The sequence below is a fragment of the Podarcis bocagei genome, assembly GCF_964188305.1.
Source record: "Podarcis bocagei genome assembly, chromosome: 8".
NCBI lineage: Eukaryota > Metazoa > Chordata > Lepidosauria > Squamata > Lacertidae > Podarcis > Podarcis bocagei.
In genome coordinates, this window is record NC_138133.1 from 16,447,665 (window position 1) to 16,474,740 (window position 27,076).

The following is a 27,076-nucleotide window of genomic DNA, read 5'->3' on the forward strand; positions in this document are numbered from 1 at the left end:
CATCATTTATAGTCGGGGGGGGGGTTGGTTTTGCTGTTGTTTGCATACATACATAACCTCTTGCCCACTCTTCCTTTCCTGATGTTTCATTTTTATTACTCCTTTTCATTAGTTGTTTTAAAACACATCACATCACCACCTTCTTAAAAGCTTTGCCTAATTAAAAAAGAGAAAAAAAGTACTGAAAAGCTGTGTTTTAGTGACTAGTGAAGCAAATTGGCAGGGCCTCTCTGGGTGAAATGTTTTTCAGCTATGGTAAAGCTACAGAAAAGATTTTAATGTAAGTACTACACAGTGTTAGTAAGTACTAAACGGTGTTTCCGTGCGCTGCTCTGGTTCGCCAGAAGCGGCTTAGTCATGCTGGCCACATGACCCAGAAGCTGTATGCTGGCTCCCTTGGCCAGTAAAGCGAGATGAGCACCGCAACCCCATAGTCAATCAAGACTGGACCGAATGGTCAGGGTCCCTTTCCCTTTACTACACAGCCTTACCTCTTGGAAAGTGAATTTGGGCAGAGCCTCCCATGAGGAACTAGGGGACATGAGGATTTGTACAGGAAGAGACTCTTTGTCCCAGCAACTTTTGGCTTCCAAAGCAATAAACAGCATTAGTGATGGGAGCAAATTCAGCATTCCAGGATTTCAAAGTGTGAAAGCCTCCAGTCTGAGAAGTCTAGGAGCTGACCTCTTTAAATTTGAGTCTTGCTTAAAGCAGGATTCATTTGTCTACCTTCCCTTCCAAAACCAAACCAAACCTTTGAGAGGAGGCAGGGGGTAATCAGCAGTAGAGTTGGCATTTTAGAGAAAAACAAGGGCTTGCTATCCTTCCATTAGCTGGAAAGGATTGTTTCAAACTAGGGTTCTCTCTCAAACTGAAGCAGCAGGCAGAGATAACTAGAAACCCCATGTTCCCTAGATGTCATTTCCTGCAAGGGAACATGAGGTAGTAGTTCTGTAATTTTTATCTCTTATCACTAAAAGTACCATATATTCTGCTCCCAAACACTCCCCATTTTTGTCCCCCAGTTCTGCCCACTACCATAACGATCCTGCCTCAAAGTTTAGAATAATGGTTGGAACAGCAGGTACATTTCAAGTACAAAATGCTATTATTATTACTTTTCAGTCAGCTAGCAACAGGCTCAATTCAACCATTTACATTTTCTCCTGGCTTGGAACAAGCAAGAGAGTGTCATGATTATCACATGAATCAATCCATCCATACTCCTCCTGTAATCACTAACTTTTAATCTAATGAGTACAAGATTGACTGATTTTAGCAAAATCAACAAATCAGTGTTTGGTACATGCCTCACAAACATTTGATTACCTTACTCTGCTTATTTGGGTACAAAAGTGTAGCAGAGCAAAGCCCACTTCTTTATTTAACCATAAACGCAAGAGATGAAGGAAGTGGATGCATGGATTTTAAGGCTGTTTCCACCATACTGTGTTAGATTCTTACAATACACATATAGCTGCAGGAACATATCAATATTCTGGCCATGCAGACAGCAAATGTGCCAATGAAGCTCATGGTCTCTTATTTTTTTCTTCTCATATATAACAGAATCCAAGACTCTCTCCATTAATAAAACTAATGTTTTGTAACGTAGAAGTATATTCCTAGGCTCAGGAGCAAAGCAGCAGCTAGTGCTGCCAATTCTGGCCACACAATAAGAAGTGGGGAAGAAGAAGCACAATTACTCTAAAATAAGCATTAAATTGTTTTTGTTCCATCACTGTGGGAAACAGTCAAGCACAGAAAACACGGTGGGAACAAACCATGCTTGAAGGGCAGGCAGGTATGCCAGGCTGTGATAAAAAACAAACCAGGGAGGCATTAGTCAAGGTAGGGTGGCTAACTTGTTGGAATCCAGCCCCAGTCAAAAGTTAGGGATGGTAGGGGCAACATCTGGAAGGCCACAGGTTGGTGATACCTGCCTTAACTGAAGGAATGAGCAGTTGGTGGATAAGGATCTGGGACAGTGGAACAGAAAGGAGCATGTCAGAAAATGATGGGGGTGGGTGAGAGGGATACACTTTCTAAACTGGGGGTGATCTCGTTGGTTAAGAGGAAAAAATGGTGTTAATTTTGAATGAATGAATGAAAGAATGAATCTCTTTCTTCACCATCAAAGTCACCCCAGCAAAATTAGTAGAATCTAATTATGAGTGTTTTGTGGGGAAATGGATGTCTTTTTTGGATTGCTTAAATAATGATTATAGCATGATGAACATGAGTAGAATGTGAGCTATGAGCATCAGAAGTAATTAATTATAATACATAGTGGTTGTGATTAAAAGATAAAAGATAGGGTGCAGCAAAAGGGGAGAAATAATAACTCCATGGAAAACAGGGTGGGAAGTTGACAAAAATAAGAGACAAAATGAAATTGTGTTTTGATTGTACAGTGGTACCTCGGGTTACAGACGCTTCAGGTTACAGACTCCACTAACCCAGAAATAGTACCTCGGGTTAAGAACTTTGCTTCAGGATGAGAACAGAAATCACGTGGCAGTGGGAGGCCCCATTAGCTAAAGTGGTACCTCAGGTCAAGAACAGTTTCAGGTTAAGAACGGACCTCCAGAATGTATTAAGTTCTTAACCAGAGGTACCACTGTATATGTAAAAAATGCTGAAATAAGAAAGAAAGAAAGAAAGAAAGAAAGAAAGAAAGAAAGAAAGAAAGAAAGAAAGAAAGAAAGAAAGAAAGAAAGCTGTTAAGTCAACCAGGAGAGCAAAACAAAACAATGGTGGGAAAGGTTGCAGAAAAATTCAGTGAGCAGAGAAGTAGATGGGGGGGGGGACTTTCCCCATGAAACATACTCTTTGTGAAAAAGAGGCAGGTGGAAGGAAGCCAGGGATGCAGACTAAGGTTTAAGTAGAGGGCAAACTTTGCTCCCTAGAATAAATGTTAATTCCCCAAGGGCAAGAGCAGCATTAGAAAATCTGAGTGTAATGAACCCCACATGGACTCATTAAAAAGAAACTGAAATGGAATCAAGTCCTGCTCCTTGATTATAGTGTCTTTGTGGGTTGTTAGAAAAAGAAGCTGAGAAGTCAAGTCAGATTTAGTAACTTTGGTTACTATCAATGTCTTTGTACAAGAGGTGCATAGAAGTCTCAAGTTACATGGCCTCAGATTTGCCGTTCTTGCCCATTTCTGATATGATGCGTTGTGCCTACTAAGGCTTAAGCAATGTATACAATCAAGATATTACAAATGGGACCTGCAACAATTTTTTTCCAGGGTGGAGTGCTCCTGTTCAGGTTCCAGCCAGCATTGCCCCTTTTCAGGTTATTTCTCCTCTCCTGTTTTCTATTCCTCTCCCAAGAGTTAGTCAGCTTTTCATGGCAATAAGTTCAGTCCTGAATGGACTGTTTTTGCAAGTTACCTGTGGGGTAACTGCAAAACTACTGGTACTTTGCTCTTGTGTTTGTATGACGCTATTTTGGCTACATAAGGATGGAGAATGAGTTTGTGACTGGTGTATATGATTCAAGTACATTTTGGTCAGAGCTCTACCTGAAGCTCAATGATGGACTTATCATGGACAAAAGGAGAAGAGAAATCATTACCCAAAGTGTTATGTACTGTTTCTTTAACTACCTTTCAGCTGCAAATATAACGTTCGAGTGTGACACTCCAAGGCAACAACTGGCACAAAGCCCGAAGCTTCAGAGAAATGAATATGGGCTGCGTATCTCTGGATGATTTATTGGTGCACAACGGTTGCACTAAATTAGAATCAAAGTACAATTTGTTAGAAGACGTGTCTGCAGCTTTGCAGCTAAGCTCTGCTTGCCCTTCTGAATACCCTTTGCAATAAAAGTCCTACTGAGACCTATACCACAGACAAATCAAGTTTATTTCTCATGGATAAAAATATTGACTTTATAATACGGATTTTATAAAATGGACCCTCTCCAAGCAACTGCAGCTCATCGTGGTTCTGGCAGCTGCCTTCCAACCCTTTCTCTGGATTGCCTCTGCCACCCATTCTTGTGACTTGTAAGTCACCCTAAAACAGCTTTGATCAGGTGGGATATTAGTGCAGTAGATTAAAAAACAACAACATCCAAATAAAGATGTTTCCAATGATGTAAACACATTCTCAACTATGGGCCAAAAAATTATATAGGTAGTTTTCAAAATCCCAATCCCAAAATTGCATTCTGGTGACATATCCTGACAGAAGAATCAGGAAGTGTGGAGTAAACTATCATAGCCATTGTGGCAGTGGATTTAATTTTTATATATATATTAAGAGTTAGATCTGTTTGCTTTTTACACAGTTTAGCCACAGTACAACTGCAGTTGCATGAATCTAGCCATGCTCAACAACTACTAGTCCTGGACAGGGACACATATTCCATTCTGCATCAAAAGGCACATCTAGCCAACTTAATGGAGCTCTGAATCTTTATTAGCTGCAGATACCAAAAGTTGGTTTCTCCATTTCAGGATAGGAATGTCTGGATAAAACATCTCAAGTATCATCTTTTTGCTATGTATGCATGCATCCCCATCTTAATCTAGTGAACTTTCCTCTGCACATAGCTCTATCTATCATCTATCTATCTATCTATCTATCTATCTATCTATCTATCTATCATCTATCTATCTAATCTATCATCATCTCAAGTTTCCTAATAATGATTAAAATTGGTTCATAAGGAAGAAGATAGCTCATGCAGTGTCCTTTAAAACAGTAACATTAAATATTATATATACACACAGAGAGGGACACAAACAACAAACAAACAAACAAACAAACAAATGCAAAGCCTTCCAGTCAACAGCAGGTGCAGTCTATATGCAGCTGAAACACATTGAAAAGCGCCTAATGTACCTGTATTACACAGCAATCCTAACTATAGAAACCTGGCATAAATTATGCTATCATAAATTACACCTACTCCAAACTCAGCTCAAAAGGAATTTGGAGGAATTTAATTTAGACCACCTTACCTGCCCACTAAGGTCTGCCAGGTTGCTAGGTCACATGACCAAGCTGAAAGGGAGCTAGTATAGGGGTAAATTTACCCTTGCCCTGTACTGCCCCTGCAACACCCCTGGACCCCTCTTGGAAGACTCATGCTGCCATATATTCTGCCGGTTTAAGTTCTGTCAGCTGAGCCTTGGCTGAGTCCCAGTTGAGCCAGAGTGAACAATTTGCATTGTCATTATTACCAGCAAATCTGGGATGGGGGACTTAAGTCAGTGCAGCCCTAGCTGAACCTTGGCCTAGACAGGAAAGCCCAATATCTACCAAATCCAAACTCATCCCAGTGGATCTTGGGTTTGGATTGAGCTTTTAGGCTGTTCTACCTTGTTCTACTATGAATCAACAATATTTCAATTGTTTATATCAAGAGTTATTAAAGAAATATATAAAGAATAGCATCTTGTAGAGAGTCCGTCATACTGCTGATATACGTAGTAGAATTGCAAATAGTTCACCAAAGAAAGGGGGGAGGGAAAATACAGATGTTTACATTCAGACAAAACTGGCAACAAAATATGAGGGAAACCAAATGGATTTTTATAAGAAGAGAAGTTTTCAGGAGAGGGGTTGTATCCCCCCAAACGCTACAGAATTTAAAGTGCTGTCCAGGGTAGATGTGGAGGTTCCTAAAAACATCAAAGGAATTTTGAGTGAGGCTGAAAGAATTCAGATAAGACTAAAAAAAAATTCTTCAGGGATTTTAGGCAGCAGCTAATATCACTTCAGCCAGTGATCATAAACTTATCTCAAGTTTTTTGCACTATAGGAAGAGCTATCCTGAATTTTGCACTCAAGATTTATTTAAAGCAGATGCGAACTTACGCTAAAAGGGAAAAGAAAAACTACTTTTGTGCTTTTTATGTTGTTACATTATTATTTTACATTATATTGTTATTAGTAATTTTAGACTCTATCTAGAACTTTAGTATGTTGCTGCTTTTATGCAATTTTAGGCTTTCTTTTATGTTCATTATAGCACTCTTCAGGCAAACCACTCACTTGTAAAACTAACACATGAATTAAGAGACTGAGGATGAGAGCATTAAGCTCTGTTGCCTTCTATTACCCCATGACTTGGAGGATGAACTTCTGAAGCAAGGGGGAACTCTTTCCATGATTTATAATCCTGATATCCCTGGGTTCCAAACTGGGTGGGGAGGTGTATCTGCAAGTACAAAAGGTTTCCCTCTTCTGAAGTTTACCTTCCAATTAATACAGTGGTACCTTGGGTTAAGAACTTAATTCGTTCTGGAGGTCCGTTCTTAACCTGAAACTGTTCTTAACCTGAGATATCACTTTAGCTAATGGGGCCTCCCACGGCCTCCACACTGCCACAGTGTGATTTCTGTTCTCATCCTGAAGCAAAGTTCTTAACCCAAGGTACTATTTCTGGGTTAGCAGAGTCTGTAACCTGAAGCGTCTGTAACCTGAAGCATCTGTAACCCGAGGTACCACTCTAGAGGATAATGTGATGGGGGAGGATCTTAATGTGCTTATCTATGCTCACATCGTGGTTTTATACAGTAGATTAGAATGCCTGAAGGCTTCTTGGATGAACCCTGAGTCATATCACTCAACCTAATGGTATAGCCAGCCATAGGTGTGTGCTCCAGTTACCTGGAAAACTGGACCAGTGCTACCTGTTTTGCAGCAGTTTCAACAATGAACACAGCGTGGAAAAATGTTGAGCATTGTCTTTGTTACATTTCGAAGGCAACATTTCCCCACTCTTTTGAACCCCCTCTTCAAAGCTGACATTCCATTTAAACTCAGCCTGGCTGAAACAGTTTTGTGTGTGATAAACATATGGCAACGCTCTTCTAATCTCACCTTTCTTTACAAGTGCTCTTATAAATACATTATAGCAATGGAGGAGCCCAACCCTGATGCTTCTGCTAACTTATATTCATGAACAACATCACACAGAGGTGATTCTGTACAATGTAATGAGAGATATGGGACTCTGTATTAATAGCTTTTAGCATGCTTTAATGAGCAGGGTTGTGTTGTTGTTTTAAGTGCTTAAAGTCCACACACAACAAATCATGCAATCAACTTGCACAAAACTGCCTCTGCATGTGGCATAGGAGTTAATCAATTAAGGCTCAATGAGGACAAAATAGCAGCACAACTAATCAATATACAGCTAATGCTGGGTTTAGGTAACAGCATGTTATGGATGGCGTTCCACTAAAGGATCCATCTAAAGCAGCCCTTCTCAACCTGTGGGTCCACAGATGTTGTTGAACTACAACTCTCATCACCCGTAGCTAGCAAGGCCAGAGCTCAGGGATGATGGGAGTTGTAGTCCAACAACATTTGGGGACCCACAGGTTGAGAACCGCTGATCTAAAGGATCAAGTTTGCAATTTGGGGGTACCTTTTGACCCCCTATAACTGCTAAAAGGCCAGATGGCTGTTTTGACCAGGACAGACTGTGCTTAGCATCAGTTGGTGTGCCAGCTGGGCCAAGAAAGCAGATGTGGCTACAGTGATCCATGCCTTATTTCCTGTAATTTGGAATACTACAGTGTGTTCTACATGGGACTGTTCCTGAAGAGTAATCAAAAGCTTCAGCTTGAGCAGACTGTTTTCAGGCTGGTGCTTTATGGACCATACGACACCAGTCTAGAATCATCTACAGTGGCTTACAATTTGTTCCAAAGCACAATTCAAGGAGCTGGTTCTCACCTATAACTGAGTTGGGGCCAGAATAACTGGAAGAACTTCTCCTCCCATGTAAACCTGCCCAAAATTCATGGTCATCATTAGAGGCACCAGATGTGTGACTCCTCCACCCTCCCACCAAGAGAGGCTAGGTTGGTGCATACTTGGGACAGGGTATTTTCTACAGTAGGGCTCTGATTATGAAATCAGATTAGTCCCATCTTTGCCTAGCTTTAGGCAGGTTGTAAACACTGCTTTGGTGCACCTGTCTCTTGAAGAGTTTTAAATTCCATTCTGAGAATTGTTTGAATGATGGTTCTGGTGGTTTTGATATTGTTTTGTATTGCTTTTAATCATTGTGTATACTCTTGAGGGCAGGAAGGCAATTCATAAACACATTCAAGACATGCTTTAAAAAGGGTTTGAAGTCAGCATGAGCAACAGCTGCCATGGAGGTGGTTGTGAGGATCAGGTTAATAATCAACTATAGACATCACATATTGGTAATAATTTCATGCTACATCTGACATAGAAGTTCCCCTCAGCCCACCGCTCTTCTTTCCCTAGGAAACCCAATTTCTTTCTGTATTGTATTCTATACATATTGATTCTGCCTCTGATTCATATAAGTAACTGATGTATACCAATAAACTATCATGGATTCTTCCAAAGAATTCTAAGAATTGTTTAAAGAAGGTGTTGAGAAGTCTTTGTGAAAGTCTCCTAATCCTCTCCACAGATCTGCAGTCCCCAGATTCCTCAGGGCAGGAGAATAACAGACAATTTTAAGTCTGTGGAGAAAATAAGCTCTATGTTCTTTTCTAGCTCATCATAGACCATAACTGAGTAAACAATTGTTTAATATGCCTTCCTTCCTCAAGGTAATTGGCAAATGCCAACACCACCTAATAATTTCCCACCATTTGAGCAACTGGCTCTGAAATTTATTTTAACTTCTTTCCTTATTTGTTCTAATAATCATAGAGCCTAGAAATTTAAATTCATGCGCTTTCCGCAGTGGTTCATTTTCTAAATTGAAGGTGTTCCTTCTTGCCTTGTTGTTCCCACAACTCCTATAATCCGTCTTGTCTGCATCGATCGATCTCTCTTCTAATAACATCTTCTACCTGCTTGGAAGCTCTTGCAATTCCTGTTTCTCTACACCGCATAGTGCAATGTCATCTGTAAATATCACTTTCTGTGATGCATTTGTTTAGATCTGTGAGGTTAGCCCATTTATCACTGTGATGAACAGACAAAGACTTAGTGATGATCCTTTTATGGACTCTTACTTGATCTGAGAACATCCTGAACTTACCACATCCGGGTTCAGAATACCAATGAACTCTCACTATGAACAATCTGCCTCGGTGTGAAATGTGCTGTAACTCAGTGGCAGAGAACTTTATGTGCATGCATAAGTTCCCAGGTACATTCACCAGTTTGGTTGGGAAGAACCCTTTCTGAAAACCTGGAAAGCTGCAGACAATACTGAGCTAGATGGTCTGATCCAACCTACTCAGTGTAAGGCAGCTTCCTGGGATCCTACTTGTTGCTGGCATCCACCCATCTCAAGAGACAACGGAGCTTGCCACCAGGGGTGAAGTCAAACCACTGATGTTAGCAGCACTGAAATGATGTCCCTGGGGTGCAAACCTAGGCAGTGTATATGGAGGTCCAAAGCTGGCTGGATGACAATACCCCCTCTTGGCTTCACAGGTGTGGTCCAAAGGAAAGCAGAACAATATGTTTGGCACCAGCTGAAGGAGTTGCCAGAAGGAGGTGTATAAGACTCCATCCAGCCATCTTAGGGACTTCACTCCGAATTTGTGTAGTGTTTACTCCTTAGCCTTTTCTTTCCCCAAAGATGCCCTGTAAGGCAGCAGAGGTTTAGGAGCAGAATAATAATAATAATAATAGTAATAATAATAATAATATATTTATATCCCGCCCTCCCCAGCCAAAGCCGGGCTCAGAACAGCTAACATCAGTAAAAATAACACAGTTTACATTAAATCATAATCATTTAATTGAAATACATTCTAAAATAAATTCATTCTAAAATAAATTCAGAATCAAAATAATGGCAACCATTGGGCTAGAGTTCTATGAGGATTACAAGAGGAGGGGATCAGACTGTGCCTCAGCCAAAGGCCTGGTGTCAAGTCCTGCAGGGCCCTAGTCTCTTGTGACACAGCATTCCACCAGATCGGGGCCGCTGCTGAAAAAGCCCTGGCTCTGGTTGAGGCCCACCTAACCTCTCTGTGGCCCGGGATCTCCAAGATGTTTTTATTTGAAGACCGTAAGCTCCTCTGTGGGTATTTCTTCTCCTAGATGGGTTACCTAGCCAGGTTGAGGAGACCCATCTGCCTCTCACTTCCCTCTACAGTATGTACAGAAACTGCCTTCTTGACCATTGGACACACTATTGAACTCATACGCTCAATCTGCTGCAGCCTGTCTGCATGCTGTGAGTCAGAAGAAGGGAAGTACACTGTTACATAATGCAGCTGAAATAACAGTTATTGTATTCTCCAGCTATTGTCATAGGATTCAAAGAGCCAAAGGCAGAAAATCCAGCAGGAGCAGCCTGCAATGTAGCCTAAGATCTCAATATCACTCTTGTGGGGCGCAGCATTCCCACTTCTCACTGTGAATACACCATAGTAAACTTTACTTTTTTCTGAAGTGGAGTGAGATAATAAAAACTCAAAAGACAGTGAGAGGTCACAAAATTATTACCGGAGAGGCAGGGAGGGTAGACACATCAACAACACACATTCTTTGCCATAATTTCTATTCAAGACACTCTTCAGGAAGTGTGATGTTGGCACATCCACTTTTACACAGCAATTGGACCAGCAATTATAGGAGGACGAATTGAATTCTCTCAGCATTCCAACGATAATACTCAGTTTCTTTGAAAATGCAATCACCACAGAAGAGATGTGCTATCTCGACAGACAACGTCTAGAAATGAATAGCTAACATCACTGCATTTGCTGCTACCCATGGCACTTAATTTCTAGAAAAAAGTACTCTTGTTGGGTTCAAGTATGTCTGGAGATACCAACCTTACATTCTTTTCCGCCATTCCAGATACATGGGGACTCTCTACAGCAGTAAAATAAATCAATTTTGTGCTTACTGCGTGGCAGAGGGGAGTGCATATAACCTATTGTTACTTTACTTGGCTCCATCTACACTACACATTTAAAGCAGTATTATACCACTTTAAACAGTCGTGGCTTCCCCCAAGGAATCCTGGGGACTGTAGTTTGTAAAGCTACAGTTCTCGGAGTTCTTTGGGGAGAGGAATTGACAGAGGGAAGGGAAATGCAGGTGGCGCTGTGGTTTAAACCACTGTGCTGCTTGGGCTTGCCGATCAAAAGGTTGGCGGTTCGAATCCCCACGACGGGGTGAGTTCCTGTTTTTTGGTCCCAAATCCTGCCAACCTAGCAGTTCAAAAGTATGGCAGTGCAAGTAGATAAATAGGTACTGCTCTGGCAGGAAGGTACAAAGCATTTCTGTGCGTTGCTCTGGTTTCACCAGAAGCGGCTTAGTCATGCTGGCCACATGACCCGGAAAAACTGTCTGCGGAAGAGGACAAATGTCAGCTCCCTCAGCCTTTAAAGGGATATGAGCGCCGCAACCCCAGAGTCATTCATGACTGGACTTAATTGTCAGGGGTCCCTTTACCTTTAAGGGGAACGCAGTCTCCTAACAATTCTTGGTACCTTTAACAAACCATAGTTCCCAGGATTAACCAAGACTGTTTAAATGTACACTCCAGGTGCAGCACATGCTCCTCAGTGAAGCCCTGTCAGATCATTGTGAAAGGCCTGATGAGCCCCAGTAAACAACAACAACAATTTTATTATTTGTACTCCGCCCATCTGGGTGGGTTTCCCCAGCCACTCTGGAGAAGCTAACCTTCCCACTCCTTGGTAGTTGGATTTACTGGATAGAATCACATTACCTCTACTCTCGCATTATGATGTAATTGTTTTAAAAGAAAACCATGTTTTTATCTGAAGGTACACTAGCTGGAGCTAAGCAGGTCTAAGCCTACTCATTGCCTAGATGAGTGAATAGCATCTGGGTGATCATACATGTATGCCACCTTGGAACCCATGATAGAAGAAAAGCAGGAGAAGGAAGGAAGGAAGGACGGGAAGAAAGAAAGAAAGAAAGAAAGAAAGAAAGAAAGAAAGAAAGAAAGAAGGAAATAAAAGTTCCATGTTAATTGGAGCCTGGTAAAAGATTCACCATGACCCACTTTCCTTTCCTCACCACTAAACCTTCAATAAACCCATGATGCTCTGCAAACCATTAGCTTGTGCCCTGGAGCCCTGGAGCAAAACAAGGCTGGCTGGATTGAACTATGGGTCCATCAAAGTCCTCCCACTCCCAATGTAAAGTTTGGCTAGAAGCATCACAGTAAGTGCATCCACACTATGCACATGTGATGGAGGACTGGAAGAGGAGGAGTCAAAGGGCTCCACTATATGCAGTGGGGGAATCTCTCCTAAGTTCACAGGTGTTTGCACATGGAGATCAACACACATGGAAGAATTAATCATGTTGCTAGCTAAGCCCATCCCTTACAACCAGGCAGTGTGACAATCTGATTAAAGAGTGACAAATTGTCAATCATCTAGTTCATTCATTATCACTATATATATATTTATCATTTCGATTTTCCATCTTAGGCCCTCTCTGCTTATTACTGTTTTCTTTGTTTTGCTTTTTGTCTTGGGAATGGCTGGGAAGTTCAAAAGATAAGTGTGCAAGAAGTGTCAATTTAATATGGATCTTACCACATTACAACTAATGCACCCCCCACTGCCCCTGTTTCAGAAGGAGGCTGGTGGGGTGGGTTGTCAGGAAAGAGATGAAATACATAATCACTGCATGTGAAACCATGGAGCACCTGAGAGCCACAATGTTTTGGTGCCTCTTGGTATTGCTGATCAACAGTTAATAATAATAATAAAAAAAAACGGCATTGAAGGGGGCATTTGACTGAATGTATGAAGATCAGGAACCTATGCTATCAGGGTTCCTAATCACAAGGAGGTGGCTAAGCAGGTCCAGCCAGTTGGACTTAGAAGCCCCCTTCAGAATTTAAGTGGGTGAGGATGAGGACATTGTAGTTGGAGCACTCTGTGTGTTCTTCCATCTCTCCTCCAACAGGGCTAATCTTATAAGGAACCACAAATGTGTTTTTCCAAGTTCTTCCATGACTTTTCTTGTCCATTTCTTCTGTAAGTAATTAGGTGAATCTCTGCAAGCCAGCACATCTAACAACAAAACTTTTTCTCCCCCTCTGGGAAGGGGAAAAAAAAAACTTCTTTAAAATTTCTGCATAAAAAATATATTTTATTTTTACTTTGAATTCCAATTCTTTATTTGCACTCCCGAGTGGCAAGGGAGCAAATTTATCCCAAACAAGAGAAATAGTGAGATTTCTTTTCTCTCTTTTTCAGTGTACTATATGTTATGCTTTTGAGTTTCTTTCTTTCATTTCTGCTTTTGACTAGAAAAAGAGAGCCCTCTGAATTGGGAAATGCTGGATTTGAATCCTGGGACGCTTAGCTTTTCACAGATTGCCTGAATGTAGCAGGTGCTTGCAAGCTCTTTGCTGGCATTTGTTCTGTACCCCTTTCCAAAACACCTGAATGCTGTCATGGCTCTGTGCTTCTAGACAGGCTTAAGCACAGTTTTAAACAGTACTGTACTCCAGCAGACAAAAGCTAGTGTTTGCTTATATGCAAGAGCTTCACTTGATTAAAAATACGGATGGGGCCAATCTCACGGCCAAAGCTAGATATGACAAGATGACATACCCGTCAACTGTTCTGCTTTGAGTGGGACACTCCAACTTCTGATTGGATCCCAGGATGCACCAATGAGAGCACAGCCCTGAAATATCCCTGTATTCTAGTCACCTGGATCCCACAAGGGCATAGCTCCAAAAGACATGCATCCTGATTTTCCTCTACGGGATGTTGGAGGGTATAAGTTTATCTGTAACTGGGATATCCTTCTGGGTTTTGATTATTTAACAACTAGCCCCAAAGAACTGCTTTGAAAAACTTGGAAGATAACCCTGGGGAGGCAAAGTTAACCCTCCCACCACACAACTTCACAAATCTAAATCATTTAAACTTTTAAACAATATCTTCCACCATTGTGACTGTGTGCCTGCAACACACTCAGTCTCTCCAAGACCAGCTTTTTTTGTTTTGCAAAAACATGGGAGTTTTCAAACATCTGGCAGGCCATAACACATTACTGGTGAGCTTCATATAACACAGCAGGACACACTGTGCAGACCTGGTTATCGGTATACCCGTTTAGATTTATCAACTTTCTCTCCTTCTAAGAATGCCACATTAAAATTAAACCTGTTGCCTGTATTGGGGAAACCTTTTGCTTGGCATTTAGAAGAAATGTCATTCTTTCTTACTGCATGAAATAGAGCTTTAGCTTCAAATACAGCTTGTTTTATCCATAATTGGAGGAAGGAGTCTGATTGGGGGGGGGGTGATAAAAGATATCAAAGTATGAGATAACTCTCTCTATCCCACGATATTCTCAAGCAGTATCTAGTATACTTTTAATATTTATGGAGAAGAACAAGCAGTTAGATAAATAATGAAAACAGAGGAATGCTCTCTCTTTTTGTATTGCACAGTGATCTCCATCTTAAAAGCAAGCACCTCTAAAAGAAAGGGACATGGATGTGACAAGAATTCTGACATTACTCATGTAAAATTAATAGCAACATTGGGAAGAATAAAAAGAAATCCTACCTTTTGAATGCTGCTGTAAATTTTAAAGTAGCTTCTCCTGTTACAAAATGCCTTCTCATTCAATCTTTTTCTTCTGAAATAAAAATATAGAAATGATTTCGTTTGCATGACATCTTCATTCATACTTGAAATATCCAGGCCAAGCCCCTCATTTGTGAATGTGCAGTCTAAATACTACGGCTGGGCAATATCTGGTTTTTCAATATCACAATATATCACCAACTAAGCATCATAATATCTTGATATATCACAATATATATATCCATGGCAGTGGAGGGCCTCGCCAGGCCTCCCTGTGGGGAGGAGGACCCCATTGTGCATCCCTGTGGAAGCAGAGGGCTTTGCTGGGCATCCCAGTGGTAGAGGGACTCCCAGGACTCCCTGCGGCAGAGGGCCTCATTGCACCTATCCACAGTGGTGGAGGGCCTCACCGGGTCATCCTGTAGCAGCAGAGGGCCCCACTGTGCCTGCCCTTGGAAGTGGAGGGTCTCCAATAAACAAACAAACAAACTTCCTTTTTAATATGGAGAAAAGCTATTTAGGGGGGAAATAAAAACAACAACACCTCCTCCTCCTCTCTCTTTTTTATCAGTTGGGCTGGGTGTGAAAGAAGCACTTTCCAATTCTTTGCTTATGTTCCCTATTTACTTTGCTGCTAGAGCTTTTCAGTTTTTGAGAGCAGGAAGTTCTACAGAAAGAGTTGGTTTATGTGCTTGCGAGTGGTTAAAATTGGCCTAGGAAAGGAGCAAGAAACATATTGGTGAAGCTGAAAGGGTTTGCTGGTTTGTGTGAGGGCTTATGTCATTTCTTATCTGTTAGGAGGGAGGAGAGAGAGAGCAAACAAAGCCTGCAAAGTATCCACAAAGTATCTGTTCAGCTGAGCTACTGGCTGGGAAACTGTCAAGTCTCAACCTTTTGTTCAGCTGTATATAGTGGTACCTCGGGTTACATACACTTCAGGTTACATACGCTTCAGGTTACAGACTCCGCTAACCCAAAAATAGTACCTCAGGTTAAGAACTTTGCTTCAGGATAAGAACAGAAATTGTGCAGTGGCAGCAGGAGGCCCCATTAGCTAGAGTGGTACCTCAGGTTAAGAACAGTTTCAGGTTAAGAACGGACCTCTGGAACGAATAATACTTAACCCGAGGTATCACTGTATTGCCTTGCTGAAACACTTATCACAATTACAGATAGGTAGCCGTGTTGGTCTGCCATAGTCAAAATAAAAAAAAATCCTTCCAGTAGCACCTTAAAGACCAACTAAGTTAGTTCTTGGTATGAGCTTTCGTGTGCATGCACACGAAAGCTCATACCAAGAACTAACTTAGTTGGTCTTTAAGGTGCTACTGGAAGGTTTTTTTTTTATTTTGACTTATCACAATGTTATTTCAATACCAGTAGTCAACTGTATGGGAGTTTATCTCACAACCCTAATTCACACAAAACCATAAAAGACAATAATCCAAACCTCACTGGCACACCAAGGAAGTTAGTTAGCATGTATCACAAACGCAAATCACATTATATAGGAGCCGTCTTCAGAAGAATGCCAACCATAGTTCCCCAATATGAGGTTGGGTGGATAGCAGGACTGTTCCAAGTGGCCTCGCCTCCACATCATACCTGAAACACAGTTCTTCATCCCTCCTCTCCCTCTCATGTGTACAGCATGGATATCTCCCAGATAACCCTCCCCTTCATTATCACCCAGTGAGATTCAGTGCTGAATGGGGATCTGAACTTTCGTCCCCCCAATCGTAGAATGGTCCTGCAGCCACAATATCATGCTGGCTTTCCGAATGGAGCCAACAAAAATTTTCCTCCTGGGGCAGACAGTAGTTTTGGAGTACAATTTCATGAGCCAACACCAAACAAACTTACTATCTTCATATATATATATATATATATATATATATATATATATATATGCAGGTTTTGGTGTCTTCGGGTATCTTCCCGTGTAAGAGTTGGGGTGTCTAGGCGACGTTTCGACGAGGTCTCACTCGTCATCTTCAGGCTGGTGCTTTCGGCTTCTTGTTACTAGAACAGAGCAGGATCTCAGTGTTTGAGTTCCTATAAATACTGTTGAGGGGGTGTGGTGTATAGCCTCCAACGTTCTGGGCAGAGAGGAAGTTCCCAGGTTATTGTGCCTTTTCTTCTTTTGTTCATTAATTACTTGAGGGATATCTTGAGTGATTTCTTGAGTGATATTCTGAGTACCACTTAGGAGGGTCATTAGGTGTGGATTAGTTGCTAAAGCTTTCGTGTCTTGACCTCTTGACGAAAGCTTTAGCAACTAATCCACACCTAATGACCCTCCTAAGTGGTACTCAGAATATCACTCAAGAAATCACTCAAGATATCCCTCAAGTAATTAATGAACAAAAGAAGAAAAGGCACAATAACCTGGGAACTTCCTCTCTGCCCAGAACGTTGGAGGCTATACACCACACCCCCTCAACAGTATTTATAGGAACTCAAACACTGAGATCCTGCTCTGTTCTAGTAACAAGAAGCCGAAAGCACCAGCCTGAAGATGACGAGTGAGACCTCGTCGAAACGTCGCCTAGACACCCCAACTCTTACACGGGAAGATACCCGAAGACACCAAAACCTGCATTCCTGTACCCGTGAAAATCTACGAAAGCAAATATATATATATATATATATATATATGCAGGTTTTGGTGTCTTCGGGTGTCTTCCCGTGTAAGAGTTGGGGTGTCTAGGCGACGTTTCGACGAGGTCTCACTCGTCATCTTCAGGCTGGTGCTTTCGGCTTCTTGTTACTAGAACAGAGCAGGATCTCAGTGTTTGAGTTCCTATAAATACTGTTGAGGGGGTGTGGTGTATAGCCTCCAACGTTCTGGGCAGAGAGGGAGTTCCCAGATTAGTGTGCCTTTTCTTCTTTTGTTCCTTAATTACTTGAGGGATATCTTGAGTGATTTCTTGAGTGATATTCTGAGTACCACTTAGGAGGGTCATTAGGTGTGGATTAGTTGCTAAAGCTTTCGTGTCTTGACCTCTTGAGCTTGTGAAAAGTTTTTCTGAGAAGATGGCTGTACTGCACTTAGTTGTGCTCTGGCTTGGCTTCGTGTATAGGGGCGAGCTGTGGTTTTGTGCCCTGTGCCAGCCAGATCTGTGTAGGGATTGCAGGGGGGTGCAGCGTCCGGAGGTGCCAATATGGTTTGGCTACTGGATGGTGTCTGTACTTTATCTGTGGAGAGGGTCTGGGTTTGGGTCTGGTGTGGTTGATTGGAGATGGCGTTCTGTGTGTCTCTGGTTCTGGTGTCGGTTTTTGTGGGGAGGGCTAATTTCCAGATGTCTGGCAGGCGGGACGTGTCGTCACGCTTGTTCATGTTGTGAGGGTGTTTCTCACAACATGAGAACGGTTAAGAACGGACCTCTGGAACATGGACCATCAACATGAGAAACACCCTCACAACATGAACAAGCGTGACGACACGTCCCGCCTGCCAGACATCTGGAAATTAGCCCTCCCCACAAAAACCGACACCAGAACCAGAGACACACAGAACGCCATCTCCAATCAACCACACCAGACCCAAACCCAGACCCTCTCCACAGATAAAGTACAGACACCATCCAGTAGCCAAACCATATTGGCACCTCCGGACGCTGCACCCCCCTGCAATCCCTACACAGATCTGGCTGGCACAGGGCACAAAACCACAGCTCGCCCCTATACACGAAGCCAAGCCAGAGCACAACTAAGTGCAGTACAGCCATCTTCTCAGAAAAACTTTTCACAAGCTCAAGAGGTCAAGACACGAAAGCTTTAGCAACTAATCCACACCTAATGACCCTCCTAAGTGGTACTCAGAATATCACTCAAGAAATCACTCAAGATATCCCTCAAGTAATTAAGGAACAAAAGAAGAAAAGGCACACTAATCTGGGAACTCCCTCTCTGCCCAGAACGTTGGAGGCTATACACCACACCCCCTCAACAGTATTTATAGGAACTCAAACACTGAGATCCTGCTCTGTTCTAGTAACAAGAAGCCGAAAGCACCAGCCTGAAGATGACGAGTGAGACCTCGTCGAAACGTCGCCTAGACACCCCAACTCTTACACGGGAAGACACCCGAAGACACCAAAACCTGCATTCCTGTACCCGTGAAAATCTACGAAAGCATATATATATATATATATATATATATATATATATATATATATCACAATGCATTTTGCAATGCATCCACAGATTTCATGTACAGTTTCAGACCCTCCAAATGCCCCTATTTTTCCATGGACAGTCCCAGATTCACAGAAGTCATCCTGGTTTCTGATTTGATGCTGGAATGCCCCCGTTTTCCTTAGGACATCCCTGTTTTCAAAGGAGAAATGTTGGAGGGTATGGAGTTATCTGACCCCCAAACCAAGGAAATAAGTAACCTATACATCCTTTAGAAGACTTCTGAAGGCAGCTATGTGTGTGCTGGCATTATCAGGGGTATAAAAAGAGAAGCATGAAGTTATATTGAAATTACTAAATTATATGTCTGATGAAATACAGAGGGAAGCTCCTACAGGAAAAAGAACTGGGGGGTGATTCAAAACATAGCCATGCCATTCCCATACACTGCATGCAGATAAAAAAGAGACAGAACCTATACCATTACTTCCAAAGTTGCTATAGTTTTGACTCCATAATTGGAGAAGTTTGTGCTGTAGTAGAACTGTGTTATTGAAACCTTGCATATTGAAACCTTGAAACTATCATCCACACATTTTAGCCATCAGAGTACTTTGCTTCTGGTGTGTCCTTGGTAGGGCAAAACATAAAGAGGGAACTCTCCTATAGATTGGAGCATTAATATTTATGCTTATATAGACATAGTTCAAGCTTAGCTGGCATGAGAAAAAAACTCTTCGATTTTGAGGATGCTAAAGTATAAAAAGCAGATTTAAATCCATACTCTCTTCTAGCTGGAAGCGATTGGATGATCAAAATCAGTGCAGTATCAATCTGGCTGCAGAACAATTTTTCTTCAAGGGGGTGGGAAAAGGTGGTACTTGCTTTTGTCTTAAACTACTGGCATTGAGTTGTACTTCAAACTTTTCATTAGGCACAACACATCAGGCAGTATTTTCCACCCAAACTCCAATAAACCTGCTTTAAAAAAGTAAATAAACAAATCAAAGTTATTTTTCCTCGTTGCACATATCTGAATTCTTTTTTAAAAAATACAAAACTAAAAAACTCTGCTGTCTGTTGATTATTGATCGAGGCACCTCATAAATACTTAGGCTTGTTAAGTGTCTATGCAGCTCCTTGACAGAGTTCTTAAATGCAGGCCTGGGGCTGAAGCAAGGTTTCTCTTTAAGCTGAGGGAAGGGGAATTTCAGAGGCTGTGTTGGGCTTAAGAGGACAGCACACTGTTAATTCAATCTGGCTGTTTACAACAAAGTCTTAAGAGTATGACACTCTGTGTAGAGAGTGTGAGAGTGAGTGACAAGTAATTCCATAGGGAGTCTGCTAAGCACTTTGGCCACTTTGCCTACAGCTAGCCCTTAACCAAACAACTGTTGTGTTGGTGCGTCCAGTGTACTGAGCCACTACTTTCTGGACCACACAAACAGAAGCATCCAGCAGCCTGCTTCTATTATTACATACCCCTCAACTGTCCTGATTTCCACAGGACATCCGGGAATTACTAAAGCCCTCCTGGCTTCTGATTGTATCCTGGAATGTCTTATTTCCCCCCTCCAGTGCTGCCACCATGCTCAGGGAAGAGAACGAGGCGACACTTGCAGCCAGTGCTGGGGCTTGCAGTGGTGCCATGTCAACTAGTGGTCCCAAGTCAACTAGCTTCCGCAAGAGCTTGGTATCGAAAGACACAAGTCCTTATTTTCGTCAGCAGAATATTGGAGGGTATGTTGCTACCCTGTTTTCCTGAAAATAAGACAGTGTCTTATATTAATTTTTGCTCCCAAAGATGCGCTAGGTCTTATTTTCAGGGGATGTCTTATTTTTCCATGAAGAAGAATATGGTACACATTTATTGTCTAACTGTGAGTCAGCCAGACTCCGTCAGGGCAGAGTGAGTAGCAGGTGGCAGCTTGTCCTGGCAGTGGCACGGGCTCTCTGATTTAAAGAGACCTTGCACTGCCTGAACAGCTCCGGCTGCACTGCAGCCAATCAGTGAGCTGCGTGTCGGCACCCGCCGCTACGGTCCAGAAGAGTCAGACGCCTTACAGTAGCTTTGGGGCCCTTATATTCCAAGGAGGCCTTATGTTAGGGGGAGGCGTTATTATTGGGGAGGTGTTATTTTCGGGGGGGATGCCTTATATTACAGCGGGAGGCAAAACTGGAAGTAGGTCTTATTTTGGGGAAATGTCTTACTTTTGGGGAAACAGAGTATAATTAGTCAATCTAGTTGTCACTTTATGCCAAAGCCTCAAGCTGACACACAATGGAATAGTAACAAAACATCCAAGGCATTGGACGAGCAATCAAAAGGAGAAAATGCAACAGTGAACCAGCTGCAGACACAACACACACAAATGCACTGTATCATCGTCGTCATCATCGTCATCACTAAATTTAGGGCGGTTCGTCAGATTTGCATGAGTCCTGAATCTCAAGCTGAAATGGTCCACTTTGGAAAGTTTCAGTGCTTGTCCAAACTGAAGTAAGTTCTCACCAAAGCTCCCTGAAATGCAGCAGGAACCTCCAAAATGAATTTAGGAATATTTGGGGCAGTTTTGGATTTATTATGTTCTTCTAATCTAAGCCAATCTGATGTATTCTCACTGGAATGAGAATGATCACATGAATAGGAGGAGGAGGAGGAGGAGTTTGGACTTGATATCCCACCTTTCACTCCCCTTAAGGAGTCTCAAAACGGCTAACAATCTCCTTTCCCTTCCTCCCCCACAACAAACACTCTGTGAGGTGAGTGGGGCTGATAGACTTCAGAGAAGTGTGACTAGCCCAAGGTCACCCAGCAGCTGCATATGGAGGAGCGGGGAAGCGAACCCGGTTCACCAGATTACAAGTCCACCACTCTTAACCACTACACCACACTGGCTCCCAGGAGACACCGCTGGCATTTTGTTAACACTATGTTGTTGACACCCTGTCCTTTTGTCTTTAACTGGTTATCCAGCTAGTGAGGCAGAGCTGGTGTGAGGAAGTAACTATGTCATTTGCCCCTCCCACATAAATTGCCAAAAGCACCCATGCAGAAGTGGGAACTGCTAAAATGAAATGTAGATGAACAATGGGAAAGTATTCTCAGAATACTATGTGACTGAGTGAAGAGGTTCTCAGGGGTGAAGGGTAATGTGCAGCTCTCCTCTCGTCAGATTATAACAAACTGGTTGCCTTGAAAAATTATGCTGCTGTGCTGGTTTCATATATTGCTCTCTGCCCTCATAACTGAGAAAACTGCATTTTCTCCTCTAGCATGCCCATCTAGTCTGCTGCCTCTGCCGATATATCAGAAATGATAATAACCCGAAGAAGAAAATGAGGATATACTGAGATTACTTCACATAGCCTGTGCAATAGTTGACAAGCATGGGGAATCCCAGAAGCATCACTATTGCCCAGAAAGCATGACCCCATCACTGACTGAGTTGGTTCCTGAGAGGCAACTCCCAGGGCATATGATAAAACCTTGCTGAACCTACGTTGCTGTGAGCCTACTCAGTCCTAGATGAGGGGCTTCCTGGCGATGAAGCCAATGACCTATTTAGTCCAGCATCTCACAGTGGCCCACCAGATGCCTGTGAACCACCCACAAGCAGGACCACAACAACACTCTCCCGTTCCATGGTTTCCAGAACCTGGTATTCAGAGCACTGCTGCTTCTGACTATGGAGACAGTGCATAGTCATTATGGCTAGTAGCCATTGATAGCATTGTCCTCCTTGCTACCTTGAATTTTACTATGGTGCTGCCCTCAGTTCCATGGGCACCTCAAACTCCATATTAAGGAACAAAGTTGAGTTATAAATGTACTTAAATACAATAAACAAGTGAAAAGTGAAACAAAATGGGCTCCTCCTAGTGAGTTGTCCATTTTCCAGGACACTGCATTCCAATTAGCTACCAGGCCTACCAGTTTTGACCCATAAATCGTTAATGGCTCAGGACCGCAATACCTCAAGGACAGCCTCTCCCCATAAAAACCTACTTGAGATCATCAAATGAGACCCGCCTTGATATGCCTCCTCCATGAGAGGTTTGAAGGATGCCAATATGAGAATGGGCTTTTCTGTGGTGGTTCCCCTCCTGTGGAATGGTCTCCTCAGGGAAGCTTGTCTGGCACCTTCATTCTACACCTTTAAGAGCCAAGTGAAAATGTTCCTCTGAAACCCAACCTTTGGCTGATTCACATCCTATAAATGTATTTGTGGGAGGAGGATTATTGGTTTGGTTTGTTCTTGCTTTTGTTAATAATTTTGTGTTTCTATCCAGTATTCTTATGCTGTGAACCACGTTGAGATCTTCAGATGATGATGAAGAAGAGGAGTTTGGATTTGATATCCCGCTTTATCACTACCCAAAGGAGTCTCAAAGCGGCTAACATTCTCCTTTCCCTTCCTCCCCCACAACAAACGCTCTGTGAGGTGACTGGGGCTGAGAGACTTCAAAGAAGTGTGACTGGCCCAAGTTAACCCAGCAGCTGCATGTGGAGGAACAGAGACGTGAACCTGGTTCACCAGATTTCGAGTCTACCACTCTTAACCACTACACCACACTGGCTCTCAGATGAAGGTCAGTATATAAAGTTAATTAATTAATTAATTAATTAATTAATGATAATGATAATAATAATTGCCCCTCTCTCCTGCTTTTCCATCCCCTGCTGTCAGTCAGAGTGTTCCATTGTCACTAAAGAATGTTGTTTTATTTTTTATTTCCCCCCTTGATTCTTTTCTACTTTGTGTACTTTTGCAAACCTTGGGGTACCACAGTCTGCTCACACCCCGACCCTTTATACCTATTTTGGCTTATGTAGGCACTGACACTCTGAGGATTAGTACACAGGATGAATAAAAGTATACTAACATAGAATTGCAAGGAGAATGCTCACACTGTCCTGGTAGCTGAGAAAATGCACATTATATATTTTCAAGGAAGTGTAATTGTGAGCCCCCGATTTAAATATCTGGGAAGGAGTCCCATTGCTCCATGTATCAAAGGTTTAGGAAATATTGCTATGAGTTCCAACTACCCCTTTCCACTGTCATCAGGATGTGATCTTTCAGCTCTAAGTTGTAGGCAAGTTAAATATAGACTCGTTGAACATGAAGAATGTTGCATGTAGATGAGGCTACATTTCCTAAGGACGATCATTTAAAGTGACAAAGGCTTAATCTTAAACACACTTTTACTAAAGTATTGGGAAATATGGAATAGATCCAAGAGATAATTAGCACTTGAGCTTTCCTCTGGAAGAGACCTCTAAAAAAAAAAGGAAAGGTGATCTTTGCTTCTTTTCTATGTAACCCTTAGAGCCTTTAATCTCTGCACATCACATAGTTTCCTGAATCTTGCTGTAGGATGTTTAAGCTGAAGGGCATCATGTTCAGAGAAAGGGCAGTTTCATCTCAGTACTTTTTACAAATCCCACAGATATCTTAAAAATACAAGTTAAATGGGAGGGTTTGGGAGGGGTGGTGAACCAGGCTTGTAATAGCTAAAATCCATCTGTTAGGCTGCAAATGTTATGAATGTGCACACATGTGCACACACTCATGCATGTGCACATGACAAAATTCTCAGAAGAAGTCAGACAAAATTAAGCAACTTCAAATCCCATTGATTTCAGTGGGAAAGTTACCATTTCCATTGAAATCAATAGGATATAAATATATTTGCCATTTACCATCTTTTGTTGGCCACTGGGATTACATTTTCCATTTTTAAGTTCGGAATAGAGTAGTTGCTTTTGAAGACGATAATCAGGCATCTGCACAACATGATCAGTCTAACGAAGTTGCTTCAATACTGGTGATCTTTGCTTCTGACAGTAGACAGGACAGGACACGACACAGACATAGCAAACATGATGAAAGCAATGCCCTCGAGACTATTATACCCAACTCTACATTTCTGATCCAATGAGAAGGTAAATGACTCAGCTAGTGATACACTTAATCTCACTGGTGTTGCTATGATAGCCTAGTGCACCTGACCCAATTATCCCAGAACATATTGATGTGGGGGATGTGGTAACTCAAGACGTGAGACCAAGCGCTGTGTAATTTAACCCATTTTTCATATTACACCAACAAAAGAACCATGGACAGTTCTCTCAGCATTGCCTGGAAGGGAGCTTCCAAGAATGGATCTCCTTCTACAAGCATAGACAGAACTTAAGACCCCCTCCTTAGAGATCCTGATGTGGAGACATGCTTTTAATTACTGGCTGTCCCTTTGGCATAAATTGCCCAATTACCATCTTATTCAGTGTCTTTGGAGAGATGAATTTACCAGCCCATGGGCAACAAAAATCCATTCCAAACTGTTGACATATGGAATCTCTCCTTCCGATATACTAAATTTAGATCTAATTACAGCAAAAAAGGTCATCAAACAAAGATTGGAGGAGGTTGATTTGCAACAAAATCTTACTACAGGTAGAGGTACATGCTCCCCGATAAACCAGGGCATTACATTTATGCACCAGATACCTTGATATTTGTCTACCTTATCGGTTGCGTCGCATAGATTCACTTTTGTTAGAGCCAGATTTAATGTGTTCCCCTCAAATGTGCTGAACAACAGATTTTCTAATGGTAAAACCTCTGTTTTATGCGCATGTGACAACAAATCAATAGAATCCCTTCATCATATCTTGTTTAATTGTCCTTTATATATTGTTCCCCGATCAAGGATTCTGAGTTCAATCATTTTGGAAACTCTTGCAAAACCACCTGAATCACATCTAGCCTATCTACTCCAGGACATTGATTCTTATAGAACATTACAGGTTGCCAGATTCCTGAATTCAGTTCTTTCATATAAAAGACTTCATGGAATGCTGCATGACTATTAAAATCTAGTAAACTCTATCCAGCATCTTTATAATCAAGGCCACAATATGGTACATCTAGAGATTGTATGTAATGTGAAGGAGAGTATGCGTTGAAATATTTTAGTTGATATTTTAGAATGTAAAATGCTATTTTATTTATTGATTGGTTTTTACCTTGTGGGCTTATAGCCGAATAAAGTATTATCTATCTATCTATCTACAAGCATAGACCTTCATCTCCTCTCATGGAGAGGAGAGCCGCCATATCATATGACGCCCTGGGATGTCTTAAATGACATTCATATGGAATCTACATTTATCGCACAGGTGAATATGTAGGAAATTTGCTCAGATGTTCACAGAAAACCTGACAGATTACAGCTAATTTGCTCATTTTAATGAATTATTCTAGCAAAATAGTATCCAAAATTGCTAATATAAAAATGAAACTGCTTGAAATGGGCATAGAAGACTTGCACTATAAATGAACTTGAACTTCCCATTTGCCCCTAAAATATATCTTCAAATGGTTGTGTACACACTCCAATGTGCTCCCACTGTTGGGTTAGGAAGTGGTGTACTTATTAATTTGTGCTTCATCCATTCATAGTTTCAGTCATTCAGTCATTCAGTGCCTCAAAGTTTGGAATCAAGTAAATTACAGACAACAGTGATAGATCAAATAAATGAAAGCACCGAAAATCTATTCTTAAAGTAAAAATAGAAGAATAGTTATATTCAAGGTTAAATCACTAGGAGAATTACAGCTTTCAAAGAGAAAGCTGTTCAGGTCCCCATAATGTCAAGAAGACAACCATGATTCATGCTATGGGAACTCATAAATTCTGTTTGTTAGAGATTTCACTCATCTCTCACTGCCCTGCTTTTCTATAAATCTTGATCAAAGTGACCTATAAAAAGGAAGAAACCTCAGTAAATTACAATTTATTTGATAATCATTATTATTATTAAAAATCCCAATAAAATTGAAGAGATTATATCAGCAACTTTACATAGAAGAATCAAAATCACAAATTCATAAGTACCTGGAACAGATCTAAAAGCGGATAAAGAGAGATCCTTCTCATGGACCATTACGGAGTCAATATCAGCACTTTAAATTGAGCCTAGGAACAAATAGATAGCCAATGAAAGTTCTATAAGGCTCAAAGTTATTTGCTCTGATTAAGACCCTGGCAGCTGAGTTCTGGAGCGATTTAAGCTTTCATGCTGTCTTCCGAGGCAGCCCACACACATCCCGATGAGAATAGTACAGTGCTGTTTAACTTGGGAATGAAGAGCATCATCAGCAGGTAAAGCAGCCAAAGTTGATGGGGGGGGGAACCTCACACATTCCAAGACACAACCACCAGACATGCACTGTAGGTGAGAGTACTCCCAGAGTGATCCTTCAGAGTGAATAATGTCCCATTCACAAAAGGTTGTAGGCCTCTGTTCAAATAAGAATTCTCAACCAATAGTACACCCATCTTGTCAGAGTTAAGTTTCAGTTTGTTTATTAACATTTATTAACATTCATTGCCATTCATTGCAAAACT

At 41.7% G+C, this 27,076-nt stretch overlaps 1 protein-coding gene across 4 annotated transcripts in view; it reads right to left on the reverse strand.

The window, feature by feature from the left end:
• Positions 1-27,076, reverse strand: part of CDH18 (cadherin 18) — a 686,153-nt gene that overhangs the window by 467,676 nt on the left and 191,401 nt on the right. For 3 of the 4 annotated variants that reach the window (XM_081206324.1, XM_081206320.1, XM_081206319.1), the window contains exon 2: positions 14,498-14,570. The gene's annotated coding sequence lies outside the window, so the exon portion shown is untranslated. The remainder of the gene's footprint in view (positions 1-14,497; positions 14,571-27,076) is intronic. The other variant, XM_081206322.1, reaches the window with a different exon arrangement.